This window comes from Echinops telfairi, unplaced genomic scaffold (genome assembly GCF_000313985.2).
Source record: "Echinops telfairi isolate 266 unplaced genomic scaffold, ASM31398v2 ScPeMD7_7400;HRSCAF=8409, whole genome shotgun sequence".
NCBI lineage: Eukaryota > Metazoa > Chordata > Mammalia > Afrosoricida > Tenrecidae > Echinops > Echinops telfairi.
This window is the reverse complement of record NW_022111300.1, coordinates 10,095,558-10,110,538: the sequence shown is the minus strand read 5'-3', so window position 1 is coordinate 10,110,538 and position 14,981 is coordinate 10,095,558. Positions and strand designations below refer to the sequence as shown.

The 14,981-nt window shown below is 40.8% G+C and overlaps 1 protein-coding gene across 2 annotated transcripts in view; it reads left to right on the top strand.

The window, feature by feature from the left end:
• The window catches only part of OSBPL1A (oxysterol binding protein like 1A), a 244,562-nt gene that overhangs the window by 172,690 nt on the left and 56,891 nt on the right, over nt 1–14,981 (top strand). The window lies entirely within an intron of this gene.

The following is a 14,981-nucleotide window of genomic DNA, read 5'->3' as shown; positions in this document are numbered from 1 at the left end:
TGTGCGGACGCTGTGGCTTTGTGAGGGCGAGGGCTGCCATTCATGTCAAAACACGTTCATACAATTACCAGTGAACGATGCCTCTACTGTGATTGTAAAAATCACTTCGGGGGTCAGGAATTACGAAATATTAGTTTCAGTTAAAATAGGGGGGTTTGTAGATTGTGTAATCTCACCCCCATTTCTGCACCATGATTCTGGCCATGAGAAGTTTCAAATGCTGTCGAGCTGAGGAAAAAATGTACAGATCCCCTCTCCGATGTGTATATGTTTGTCCCTGGTCCACAAACATGATTCTGTTTGTACTTATCCAGAAAAGTTCAAGAATGTTTAGGTAATTAACTTGATAAAGCTTAACGTGTTCTTTGGGTGGCTGGCGAAGTCCTGTAAATGTGCTGCTGACAGTTATCCTTTGACACCATTGACCGTCGTGCAGTCTGGGGACAGCAAAGTCTTTCTGGCTTCCTGTGCAGTTAGGGCTAGCCCTCTGGGAGGCCAGGCTAAATTCTGTCCTGGAAAGGAAATACCTGACTATGCACCTGGCAGGTCTGCCAGTCGCCCTGTCTGTTTAACTGAAATACAAATATGTTCATCCATTGAGTACAAAGGTGAAATCGTTGAGAAATTGAAAGAGGCATACAATGCGAGATGCAGTTGTGGAAGAGTCAGCATGAGTGCTTTGCGTAGATAACATATCCTTTGCCTGCCAGGTGATTTCTGGACTCCTCCTCGGGGCAGGCAGGGGTCCTTGTCTGCCTGCTGCAATCATGCAGCAGTTACTGTGCTTCTGCCGGAAGTGGATTACGTCATACTCCTGTATATTCCATAGTCGGTCCCGAGTAAGGTACAGAAGTGAACGCTCAATAAGTGAAATCAGCTCACACCACTAAGAAACGTTAAGGCCGTAAAGGAGGTGCAAGGTATGCCACCTCTGAGAATCCGCAGGCACCCGTGAGCTTTTCAGAGCAGGTGGAACAAACTTAGGCCATTGTCAGCCTTCTGATGGTGTAGGAAAGTAGCCGTGTCCAATTTTACAAACGGAGCCTTTTTCCTGTTTTTCCCACAACACGAACTCAGCAGAGACAGAACCCTAGTGAGACACCAAATTCTTGCCTTCAAGGCAGGTTGGATGGAGGATAAAATTAACTTCTCATTTCAGTAATTAAATAATGAGTAACCCAGGTTTTGCTTCATATATTTGGTACTAAAGCTCTTTAAAATCTTATAAATTAACAAATCAGTCTTTAGATTAAAAAGCTTAGATTAAAAACTTAGACTATATAAAATTGAATTTTTTCATAAGGCTCTTACCTTTTTTTTAATCTCTGTCACATCTATAGTAAAACCTGTTAAAGTGGCTAAATGAACACTTATTAGCAGGCTCATATGTTTTCTCTGTGGCATAAAAAGTAAAAGTATGTACATTTAAATTATGCTAAATACCTACTAACTCAACTTAATATCAAAATTACCTAAAGGTCTTAAAACAAATCATACTTACTGTTAAAATAAAGTATGTTGAAATATTCGAAAATTTCATTCAAACTTTTTGTTTGACTTTTCTAATCTAACCGTAAGCACTTTAAAATTTTATCAACTGGACTCACCCTCAGGAAGGGAACACAGAAGATACCGGTGCTATAGCAAAATGTGGCGAAGAATTTTGATGGTGCCTGGCTGTCAGATAAAGAAAGCGTCTTGGGTCTTAAAGACTTGTCTCCAAACAAGCAGCCATCTAAGTGAGATGTCAACTAAGTCCACCTGGAAGAAGCACACCACCATCAGCCACCAAAGGATAGGAATCCATATAATCAGAAGTTGAAGAAGAGATCAGTATCAGAGCCTAAAGTGTGAGAATCTGGTGTGCAGAGGCGATGGATGACAGTGGGACCCCAAGGTTCATTTGTGGAACTACACAGGAAATAAGCCTCTGAGAACTCCCTCTGTCTACCATTGAGGGATGGGAGGAAAGTGGTCACTAAACAGAGTGCTTGGGAGGGAGGAGTATGGAAGATCAAAGCCATAAATCTGGCCTGAACAGTTAAAACTTTGTCAGTAGACCCCCTATGATGTCGGCTGGACCTGATCTGGTTTCCAAAACGTTCTGTGTTTCGGGTTTGTATTGTTTTCTTCGGTTGTGTTTGTTCATTGTAGAGTGCATCTCAGGTGTTATGTCAGTGGGGGTCACCCCCTCTTGAAGCTCTTTTATATGTTTTTCTGGTTTTTTTTATATGAAACCCAGGACTGATGAACCTATAGGGACAACAAATAGAATAAGGGGTTCAGGGGGAGGGGGGAGGTATAGTGGTGGGGGGGTGTTGTAAAAAGAAGACAATGTCAAAGAGTCCATGTAGAAAAAAGAATGTTTGGAAACTGACTGTAATAGCAATTGTACATTCTACTTTATTGAAATATGGAATGATATATGTATTAAATCTCAATGAATAAAAAAATGTATCAACTGGTTGTTGGGATTCAAAAGCCTCTGCTCGAGCTGGCCAGTCCATTGATACAGCTGCCATTGCTAGGCTGCGTTGAATTGATTGCAGCACACAGTGATGCAGTGTCTCATCCAACGAGACACTGCCCAGTGCTGAGCCATCCTCCCGGCATTGCCGTGTGCGAGCCCTTTGTGTCAGCCACTGTGTCCATCATCTCATGAAGGCCATCTTCCTGTCCCAAGCGTGGGGCCCTCCCCAGGGCCTGGTGCCTCCTGACAACATGTGTGAAGTCCCCGTCAGCCCCACTTTTAAGGAGCCTTCCAGCTGTACTTCTGTAAGAGAGATTTGTTCTCTGAAGTCACACGCTCAGGTAAAGTAGTCACAGATTTCCCCAAGGAAGCAAAGGTGTGACTTGGTTCATACCTTCTGCTTGTCAGGTCTGACTGTCACCCTAATCCTGTTCATTAGTATAGCAGAAAATGCCTTCCAAAGTGCTAAATAGCCACAAGCATACACCCCCTTGGAATTATAAAACCTCACATAAGAAATTATGGTTAGAAGGGCCATATTATTGAGTACAACTGACCCCCAAGAAACTATGCTTTCCTAAAAGATGTATTTCGCCTTTCTTGGTGTGTTTTATAAACAAACTCAAACCAAACTCCATGTTGTCAAATAGATTCTGACTCCTAGCCACCCTACATAGAGTTTCCCAGGATATTAATCTGAAGAGGAGTAGAAAGCTCCTATATTTCTCCCACAGAGCAGTGGGCAGGTTTTGAACCACTGACCTTCTGGTTTGCAGCCCAGTGCTTACCCCAAAGCACCACCAAGGATCCTAGATAAATCTGTAGTGCCTGGGAAAGTATTCCTGCAACCCAGAGAACACTACATATATCTGACTTCTTTTAGAAGAGCTTCTTCCATCTTCTCTTGTTCCTCCAGGCCTCAGTCTCAGGGAGCTTCCTTTCCCAGCCTCCTCTACCACAGGGAGCAGTTGGAAAAGCAGAGAAACATCAGCCCTAGGCCATGTCATATGAACTTAGTACAAAGTAAGGCATGCTAAACCAAGAAGTTTCTTTTTAGGCTGATAAAAGTACAGGTGGAATTGGATTTTAATCTATCCACGTGATAACTACCAACAAATGACGTCTTCTCTTACCTAACTGGGTAGCTTGAGGCATCATTAAGGAAGAGGCCGAGCTAAAGGAACTTGCTCGCTATCTTCTCTGAGATTCCAAAGTGAAGGCCCTTGTCCTATACTTAAGTTTAGAGGTCTTCTACAAGGTTGCCCTGCGTTGGCACTGACTTTGGCAGTGAGTTTGGTTTGGGTTTACAATGTCTTAATAGTACGAATTTTGTGGAGAAAGCATGGCTTTTATTCATTTTGAATTACTGATGTGTGCTTCTGCTGCCCAGTGGTCTTTACCATGGTGCTGTGGTTCCTGTTGACCTATTATGTTAGTTCTAGAGAATGTTAAAAAGTTACAGCTTTGCTTGGAAGACCTAGAACCCTGAGTAGAGCAGGGTACAGAATGCACAAAACAAATGCGCCACTTGGATAGCAGTGGTTTTTCCCAGAAGATCAATCAGGTTGCTTTCGGAAAATTGGCCTACACTGGGGTAGATTGATATTTATAGAGCTTCTTGTCATCTTGGCTCTGTTCCAGAGGCGGAATTTGCTACGTGTGTACCTAATTTATTAACTTTATTCTGTACTCTTCTAGATTGTTAGCCGCTTTGCCCCAATGTATGTGAAAGAAATATGATTCTTTCATCCTTGTCGCAGGATGTGGTGTAAAAGATATGAATATAGAGCAGATGAATCAAATCTGGAAGTTTGGGTTCATATTATAATTTGTAAATGCCATTCACTATATTAATGTCATTATTAAAGAAGAAGCACATGATCATCCTAATGGGTAAAAAAACATTTTAATAAAGTTAATCATGCATTGTAAGTTCTAAGTATCATAGCAAATCATAAACAGAAGAGAACTTTTGTAATCTGTTTAAAATTTATGAAAACAACAGTGAAATACTGAATAATGGTTCCTGTAGAATCAGAAACATAATTATTTTCCAAAAATAACATGTAAGTTACACAGATGTGGGCAAGTGAGTGGGATTACACCCAGGAGGTTTAACAGAGGTGATTTTTACATCTGTGTTTGTATGTGCTGCCAATCTATCCAAGGATATTGTGGAGAATAGAGGAGGTAAGGTTCTGACAACGTCCCAGCCATCATCCGACAGCTTCCTCCATGCCAGCCTGTGTATCTGCGTGTAGGCACTGCTCATTATTGCTGATTAGAGACGCATAAACTGGCTATAAGACATTCATGAAAAGGAAGCCGTTGTCATAAAGAAGTTCTTGCTAAATGGATCTGTACAGTCCGTGAAATTTAAATTAAAATCCTAATGTACTTTTCCTTAGAAGCTGAAAACTGGATTGGATCCTGCAATATATATTGGAGCACAAAGGGTTTTGAAGAGACCAAATAGTGCCAGAAACCAGACTGAGGGGAGGGAAGGCATTTGTTCTTCTAAATGTCAAGATTGACTATAAATCTTTTGTGATGAAGACACTGTAGCATGGGCCTAGAAGTAGACTGACCAATGGAATGGAGAAGTCCCCAAGGGCCCACACATCGACAGAGGCGTTATATTTGAGATGAGATATGTGCTGTTTAATATGAGATGTGTGATGGAGCTACCATCGCAGACAACTGAGACACGAGAAGGACCGTTTGGTAAACGGTGCAGGGAAATGTAATATTTAACCATCGAATGGGGGGAGGGGTGTGTGTGTGTGGAAACACCTAAATTACAATTTTTTATTCTGTGAGGCTATGGATCAGTTAGCTGCTTTCTACTGGTGCTCAGCTTTTATTAAGTCAGGGCACAAAATTGCATAGGGAGTCATCCTCTGGGTGCCCTGGACAGCAAAGCAGTCTCATTTGTCAGGAAATACTTGGTGTAATCCCTTCCGTGCAGTACACAGGGTTACTTAAGCAAGGGACCAGCTACATCTCCGAATTTCAAAGGACCCAGAAGTTGGGGGTGGTGGGGAAAGAGCAAGACCCTTAACTAGAATTGTCTAGTCATTCATTTGGGTTGAATGTCTAGGTTTTGCGATGACGGGGGTTTGGAGGCGGTGGGGGGTGGGGTGAGTAGATCTTCAGACCCCCTTTCAACTCTAGATAGACTTGAACTTCCATCCTTTTGGCTAGCACCTCCATAGTTTTCATTAACAGTTTGTACCTCGATTCAGTGTAAGTACTTGTAATATTTGGTTCAGTTGCTGAGTTTTTTGCTGGGAATTTCTTAGGAAAACTGTGAGCCCTCTTTCTCCAAAACATTCACCGCTTTTCATCCTTGTTTAAGTAGCAGGCAGAAGAGGGTCTGCTGGTGGGTTGGGATCTGAAGCTCTGAATCATAAGCCCAACCCATTTTCTTACCCTTGACCCCAAGAAACCTTCCAGGAGCCTTGGGACTCTTTAAAACACAATCAAAAACTACAATGTCCATTCTAATTCTAGCAGTCTGTAAGCAAAGGATGGTAAGAGATACTTTTGCCCAACTCGAAGGGCTCCTGGAATATTTGACATCGTGACACAGTGGTTATGCATTGGGCTGCAATCCGAAAGGTCAGCAGTTCGAAACCACCAGCCACTCCTTGGAGGAAAAACAAGGCTTTCTACTCCCATAAACAGTTACAGTCTTGGAAACTCACAGGAGCAGTTCTACCTTGTCTTATAGCAGCAGTTCTCAACCTGTGGGTCATGAACCCTTTAGGGGTTGAACGACCCTTTCACAGGGGTCACCCGATTCGTAACAGTAGCAAAATTACAGTGATGAAGTAGCAACAAAAATAATTTTATGGTTGGGAGTCACCACAGCATGAGGAACTGTATTAAGGGGTCACATCATTAGGAAGATTGAGAACCACTGTCTTATAGGATCAATATGAGTCAGCATTGACTGGATGGCAGAGAGTCCATTTTGTTGTTGTTGTTGTTGTTGTTGGGATTATTGTAGGCAAATGAGAACAATTTTGAGGACAGCCATGATCTGGAACTATGTTTGAATGAGCAAAATATTAAGTAGCTCATAAACTGTGTTATTTACCTGGGGTAGGAAGGGGGGGGAAAGGAATTAAATTTTGAATTGTATAATCCCATGTAAAAATGTTTTATTATGAACATTTTCAAACACACCTACAAGTACAAGCAGAGAAAATAGTATAATGCCCTCCTTACCCCCATCTTCCAACTATAGCAGCTATCGAGTGCTCAGCATTGTTTATAATGTTCCCATCCCCATAATTTAAAAAAATATTTTCTTGTTGTTAAGAATATATACAAGAAGACACACACCAATTCATCAATTGCTGCATGTACAAGTTGCTAACACTGATTCCATTTTTGAGTCATACAACTATTTGCACCCCGCTGTTCTGAGTTATTCTCCCATTCATAGAAGCTCACAACCCCCTGAAGTTCCTGTCTAATTTTTAGAGGTACTGTTGTCAATTTGATTCCATATAGCTCATTCTTGAAAGGACATAATGCTCACAGCAGACATTGATTATTAGTTAAGCTAAAGCACAATAGATTCCTTTATATAATTGAACAGTTCAATAATGGTAGCCAAGTCCCAGGTAGTCTCATGACAAAGGAGACTGTTTTGTGTGGGGGCAATTAGCCATATTTCCTCACTCCTCCCCTGTTCCTTTTTCTCCCGTCCTGGGTGGCTCCAAAGTGAGTAGAAATGGACTCTTTTGCCTTAGATGGTCACTTGCAAGGTTTTAAGAGCCAAGGCTCCAGATGGTGATTTATGAAATAGAATAAACCATTAAACATGGTACTGGGCTGATTTAAAATGTCCCATGAAACCCAAACCCCAGACTTCCAAACCAAGGAGCCAAATCCCATTCTCTATAATATTAGAATAAATCCAAGATATACCATCAATCATTTATATGCATATATATCTGTATCTAAATTTTTGTATATATATATATATATATCTGTAAATAACTCAGTATGTATTTCTAAAACACTGGGACATTTTTCCTTTTTAAAATAGCCATGATCAATTTACTACACATAAAATAGTTTAATAAGTACCAAGCATTTCTTTAATATTCCAGTTTCCCCAAATTCCTCATAAATGTCATTTAATAGTTTGTTAAAAAATAAAATCCTAAAGTCAACATAATGTTTTGGGGTTATATTTGTCTTCATTCCATTTTGATATCTAGATTTCTTCTCCCCGTCCGCATTTCTTTTCTTGATTTTTACTTAGGAACCTGGTCATTTGTCCTGTGGAATTTGTGTAGTCTGGAAATTCCTGGTTGTATTCCCCTGGTGCTATTATACTTGTTTCTTTGTCTCCTGAGTTTTCTGTAAATTGGTAGCTATATATAGAGGTTTGACTAGATTTAGATTGGCCTTAAATATATTCTTTAAAAATTAATTGTATTGGTATCTACTTCACATATCATACCACTTCATTTTTCAATCAAGAAGAATTGTGTAATCATCACCACAATTTCAGAACATTTTCCTCCCCTACCCATTGTTGTTAGCTCCTCACTTCTCCCATCTACTCCCTGCCATGCTCCTAGGTAATTATTAGTCTAGTTATTGTCTCTATAGATCTACCTATCCTGGATTTCACATACAGAAATCATACAAAACTCAATCAGGGAGCAAGCAAACCAACCAACAGCAATGACCAGTCAAAAGAGAGAAAAATTTCCAAAGAAAACAGAAAACATTAAACTGGATCAATCTGATCTCAAAGCCTACCAAGAAGCTAACACGTAAGACTCCGTGGATTCCTTTTTGGGGTACATCGTTGAATGAAGAGACAACTTTTTTGTACAAACGTCACCTGAAATCGTGCCACTGATGATAAAAAATGGAATGAGAGCCAAACAAGTTTGTTGGAAAGTTGTACGTTGCAGCTTATTTGACTTTTTCGTCAGGTTGGGGCACATACCAACCATTACGGGTTCTGCCTGACATTGTCTAGTCAACAGACATCACTTTCACCTCGTGGGCATGTCGGATGGCACCGTTCTGTGATGGCTGGGCAGTAGCAGAGGGCCTGGCCACCGTACCCTCTCGTTAGGCCTCTTCCCTTTCCTCACATCTCTTGCATGACTTCATGGTACTGGGGACAAGTTTTGTATGCATTCACCCCAGATTGGCCGGATTGTGTCTTGTGTACGGCGTCCGAAGCGAGAATCTCATTCTAATAAGAATCGAGGGCACATTTCAAACCCAAGAGCAGGCAGGGTCTGCACCCTAAAGGACAGAATGTTTTACTCACTTCTTCTTAGACAGCTTCCCGGTTCTATTTAAGGCCCCAACATGGTTTTCCCCAAATTTTGAACTCTTTCACTATAAAGATGGCTATGCACAATGTGGTTTGGAGAATTCCCTTATTTTATACCGTGGTAAACTTTCAATCCTACATGTGCCGCATTTCCTCCTGGAGGACATGTTCAGTAGTTAGCGGTTTCAAAATTGTTTTGTTAATATTCATTTAACACTTTAAAAAATATATATTAAAACTAGAACAATTTAAAGTGGATTAAAAGGGAGATCGAATGATAGGACATTGTATTTTAACTTAACTCCGTCTGCCATAATGGGCGTTACAATGCTCTCTCTCTGATAACGAGGCAATTCACATCCCCGGACTGTGGCCAGAGGCTTTTTGTTTCTTAACTGGAGGCTTAATCCATGTGTGGATCCTGCAAATACATCTCGGCTTCCACTGTCATCCATAGCCTTCTGCAAACTGGGTGGATCACACTTTTGTAAACACGATTATTTCATAAGTATACAAACTATAGTGCTTCCTCTGATCACATCTATTAGGGACATGTGCTATCTCCTTTCTGATTGGTTTTATGATGTTGACATTGATTTCTGGGCCCAGCCAATGTTGCACACCTCCATGAGTAAGTTCTCGGACAGCCATCCACCTAATGATTTTAGCAGCCATCGTAATCATTGTCTGCATCCTTCTTTCATGAGGGACTGCAAAGTAGTGAGGTTATAATTCTGCTATTCCATTGTCCATCTGAATTTGTTGGCTATACTTCTCTAAAGAACTTCCCAATATATCCTTCACCCTGGTACGTTGTTTCTTAATATCCACACAGTCCATGAAATACAAGTAAACATCTTTATAATATTCCCTACTGTAAGCCAAAATTTATCTGACATCAGCAGTGATATTCCTTGTTCCACAACCTCTTCTGAATCTGGACTGTCTAGCAGCTCCCTCTCAAGACACTGTAGCAAGCATTGTTGGATGATCTTTAGCAAAATTTTACTCGTATTCGATATCAATGATCTATAATTTGTGCCTCTGTTTGGTCACCTTTCTTTGGAATGGCCACAAATGGACCTCTTCTGGTCAGTTGGCCAAGTAACTGTCTTCCATATTTCTTGGCATCAGTGAGTGAGTGCTTCCAATGTTTCCTCAACTTGAGACATTTAAATTAGTATTCATTCCATCAATTCCTGGAGCCTTGCTTTTGGTTAATGCTTGTCAGTGCAGCTTGAACATCTTCCTTGAGTACCATTGGTTCTTACTCACGTGATACCTCTTGAAATGGTTGAATGCCGACTAGTTCCTTTTTGTCAAGTCTCCGGGTATTCTTTCCGTCTTCTTTTGATGCCTCCTGCATCATTCAATATTTTGCCCCTAGAATCTTTCAATATTGCAACTCGGGGCTTGACTTTCTTCTTGAGTACTTTCAGTTTAAGGTGGCTGAGTGTGTGCTTTCTTTTTGTTTTTCTAAGTCTTTGCACATTTCATTATAATATTTTACTCTGTCTTGTTGAGCTGCCCTCTACATTTTTCTGTTCAACTCATTGACTTTGCCATTTCTCCCATTCGCCTTCACCACGCCGTCATCACAGCAAGTGTCAGCATCTCCTCTGACATCCGCTTTGTTCTTTTCTTTCCTCTCTCTCCACTGTCCTTTTGCTCTCTCGTGAGTGATGATTTTGATGTCCTCCCACGGCTCACCAGGTCACCCTCGTTAGTGGATAGCACATCAAGTATGTTCTGTAGACGTTCTCGATATTCAGGTGGGATAGACGTTCACATTGTGGCTCTCATGGACTCCGTTGCCTCTTCTTCCACTCCATCCTGAACTTACACGTGAATCATCGATGATCTATTCCACAGTCGACCGCTGGTCTGGTTTTAGCTGCTGGCATTGAGCTTTTCCGTCCTCTCTTCCCACCGGTGTAGTCAGTTTGATGTCACTGTATTCCATGTGGAGAAGTTCGTGTGCCTTTGGTATGATTGAGAAAAGTTGTTGGCAATGAAAAAGTCATTGTTCTTGCAAAATTCTATCATGTGATCTCCGGCTTCGTTTCTATGATCAAGGCCTTATTTTCCGACCACTGTTCCTTCCTCTCTCTTGTTTTGTCCCCCAACTTTTGCATCTAATCAGTAATTTTCAGTGAATCTTGATTGCATGTTTGATCACTTTCAGACAGAAGACATTGGTCGACTCTTTCAGTTTCTTCTTCACTCGCTGTAGTGGTTAGTGAATGCATTTGAATAATAGTTGTGTTGACCAGACCTCCATGTACGCAGCTAGACATTACCCTGCCACAGACCACATTGTACCGCAGGTTAGCTTTTGATAAGTCTCTTCTCACTAGGAATGCAGCACCATTCCCCTTGATTGTGTCATGCCCAGCATAGTCAACCAGCTGACTCTCTGAAGCAAAATGTCCAGTATCAGTCTGTTTTTGCTGATTAACAACCAGAATATCAATCGTTATGCAGTTCATTTCATTTTAACAACTTCCAATTTTCCCAGGTTCATAATTCGTCCATTCCAAGTTCTAATCATTAGTTGATGTTTTCAGCTGTATCTTCTCATTCTGAGTCATGCTCCTTCTGAAGGAAATAGGGATATAGCTGCTTTGTATTGCTTATATTAAAAGCCACCACAGTATGACAAACTGACTGACAAGTGGTGGCCCACCCTCTTAGGAGTGTATTTCTAATTCTTCCTATAATTTTATTTTTAATATAAACAATACTAAGATATATTCATATGTCCTTTTTTATTCGTGAAGAAGTAGCTTACTATGATTTTGTGTATCATTTTCCTTCTACTTAATAATATATGCTAATGCAAATTATGTTGGTGTTACATTCTTTGATTGATATCGGTCAATTTGATTACTCTTATAATCCTTAAAATATACATACATGTGCATTTGTATATGTATTCGTGCACATGCATGCATGAGTGTATGTTTATGTTTTTAGTTTAAAGATGTCTCTTAAATATTTTCAGTACACGCAACATTCATGTGGTTCAAAATCAGGAGGAAAATCGCATGTATTTTACGCTTTTAAAGTTAGCCACCTCCCTATATTCCCCCAATACAAACACTATTATTAGCTCTTTGCCTTTCAGATTTTTATGCATAATTAAGCTTGTCTGAGCATAAAATATTTTTCTACACAAATGGTAGAAAAATTCACAATGCTGTTCCTGATCTTGGCCTTCTGTCCGCATACTGTGGACATGAATAAATATTCAACAAATATATATGACTGCTCGACTCTATTCTAGATTCTAAGCATTCAAAAATGAGTAGACAAAGCCCCTTCTGACAGAGTGCGCTCTCTGAGTTGAAAGTCTTTTTTGTATAACTAAGATCGATTTGCATTTCTGTCTCTGTGAACTGCGCATATCCCTGGCGCCTTTTTCTGTAGGATGATCGAACTTACCAATGTTCAAATTTTTACATCATGAAAGAAACTAGTTTGTTTTTATGGTATGAATTGAAAAGCATTTTTCCAGCCTTGTCAAAACAAAAACAAGGCTGCTTTTAAATGAAACCTCCAACCGAACCCGCCCGCTGCCCTAGAGAAGAGAAGGGCTTGCCAGGCTCTGTGAGGCTTTCCAGGGCGGACAGCGTCATCGCTCTCTCAACTGCCCACCATGTGGCCAGTGCCACCGGGCTGCCTGCAGAGGAAGCACAGTGAGCTGAAAGTATTTACTTAAAACACTTCCGTGAACAGCACTGTCAAATGAAATCCCAGCTTTGGGTCCTTATCTTTGCACAATCTATGTGATCTGTTTAACTTTATTGTGCATTAGGTAGGAGTTTACATTTCAGATCATCATTTTTGTAGTTAACCCTAACAACCTATCAGACTTCCCAATAGCTTGTGCTAACCCTGCCTTTCCCGCCCCCTCCCCCTTCTTCCTCTTGTAGAAGGCATCTATATTTCTTCTTTGGAAAATATATTAGTAAACTAATAAAATCCACTCATTAAGAGCCACCTTGGTTTGAATCCCATAGCAACTACTTACCTGACTTCAGGCAAGTTATAAAACTCAGCTTCTTCATTTGCAAAATGGGTGTAATGATAAGAACTACCTGGTTGGCCCATGATGACACTCGATGCAAAGCACCCAGCTCGTGAAGTGTCAGGTGCTGTTACACACATGTGAAAACTGAGGCGCCCTACGCAGAACCGGTCAAAGCAAGTGTCTTCTCCCATCACAAAGTATTGCCTGGGTTTTTCAAGCTCGTCCTCATTTGAAAAGGGAATTTGGGGAAGAGGTGGCTGAAGTGAGATGATGGATCTCGGCATGTAACTGTCTTCTTTTGGTAAATATGGAAGAAGAAAACATGCCCCATATTTAGTCTTCTAGCCTTGATTGCCATCATATTTTACAAGGGTGTTTGGGCTTGGGCTTTGTGTTGTTCTATTCACAATGCCACAGTAGCACTGGGCTCTAGAAAGCTGGCTGTAGATGTACCTTGTCAGACATGTAAACAAGAGGTGACGAGGGGCTGAACGCTCTGTTATTCATGGTTTGGTCCCCTGACATTACTGTCCTCAGACAGAAGTCTCATTACTTTCTCCTTTTGATCCCTAGACTTTTTGAATCTCTTAGGTAAATATCCAATTTCTGTTTCAAGTTTGCTGTATAAATACTCCTAATCCCCAGGATATTCAAAGAAAGAAGCAGATGTTTATTAGAATATATATTCTTGCTTGGGATCTTGTTCTAGTTAAAGGTGCTGCACCCCACATTCATACATACTCGGATGAGCATACAGGTTGTGCCCGGGGAAGTATCTTTCAGTGGAAACTCATCTTTTAATGACTTTGACTCCCATATATACCTTGCCCTATGACTATACCCATTTCTGAATTACTATAAACCAAAGAGGGGCATCTTGACTTCTGGTGATGTATATGTTTTAGTCTTGACAAATACGTTGAAGCATCTCTTTCCCGTTGGAGTTATGCCAATTTGAACTTCACCTACAGGAGAAACCTCCTCAAGGGACAGCTCAGTATTTATTGTTTGCTATGTTAGCTCACGATGACTTATCCTCCCTTCCAGGGTCAGTAAACAAAAGAAGAAATTCTTTTAAAGCACGCAGATTTTTTTAAAGTCCCCCCCCCCAAAAAAAAAAAATCTTAAGGAAAATTGATTGGCACACAGCTAATTTCAAACCCCATTCATTGTGTAAAATGTGGTCTGCCTGAATTGTCCAGAGCCTACATGCTGTTGAGCCATGTTGATGTTGTATGCCGCTGAGCCGAGATTGAAATGCTACGATGAGCTATGGTTTTTACCTTAGCCAGGAGCTTCCTGACCCATTCTCTGTTAATGCAGCAGTGACTCACATTGACTGCCTGTAGTGCCACCCTTCCTCGTACGACGCCCATGGAGCAGTGTTTGGTGAGACATTGATCTCAGCTGACTGTGTGCTTTGTAGTAGAATAGGGTGAGGCCAGTGTTAATAAGAAGTAAGAGGTGGCACAGTGTCATGCCAGTACTCCTTACTCCCCACTCAAAGAAAATAAAGTATTTTTCCATTATATTTTACACTTTCCTGATTGGACTTTAAGGGAGCATGGTTGGGACAGCTAATCACTCTCTAAAAAAATGAGTTGTGGATAAACCAAGTAAATTGCTTATAATCACAGATTCTTGATAATAGCATCTCTTACTTACGAGCTTTGGTATTTCCAATATTTGAATATTGCCAGGGTATTGGTAAAAGGTGACCTTGTACTATGATCATAAAACCATAATCACCAAGCTCACTGCTGTCACATCGATGACAACCCATGGCGACTCAGTAGGACAGAGCAGAACTGCCCTTGTGGGTTTCAGAGACAGTAAATCTTCACAAGGTGTGGAAAGCCTCCTCTTTTGCCTCAGAGAACCTAGTGGTTTCGAACTGCTGACCTTGCAGTTAGCAACCTAACATGCAACCCATTATGCCACCAGGCCTGCACGATGACCATAGCTCAGAACCTTTGACCCAAAGTGCTGCTGCTGGTTTCGGGCTCAGTCACCTGACTTTGTTACGCATTTAATTTTCTTTTTTTTTAATCGTTCTATTAGGGCATCATACAACTCTTATCACAATCCATACATACATCAATTGTGTAAAGCACATTTGTACATTCATTGCCCTCATCATTCTCAAAACATTTGCTCTC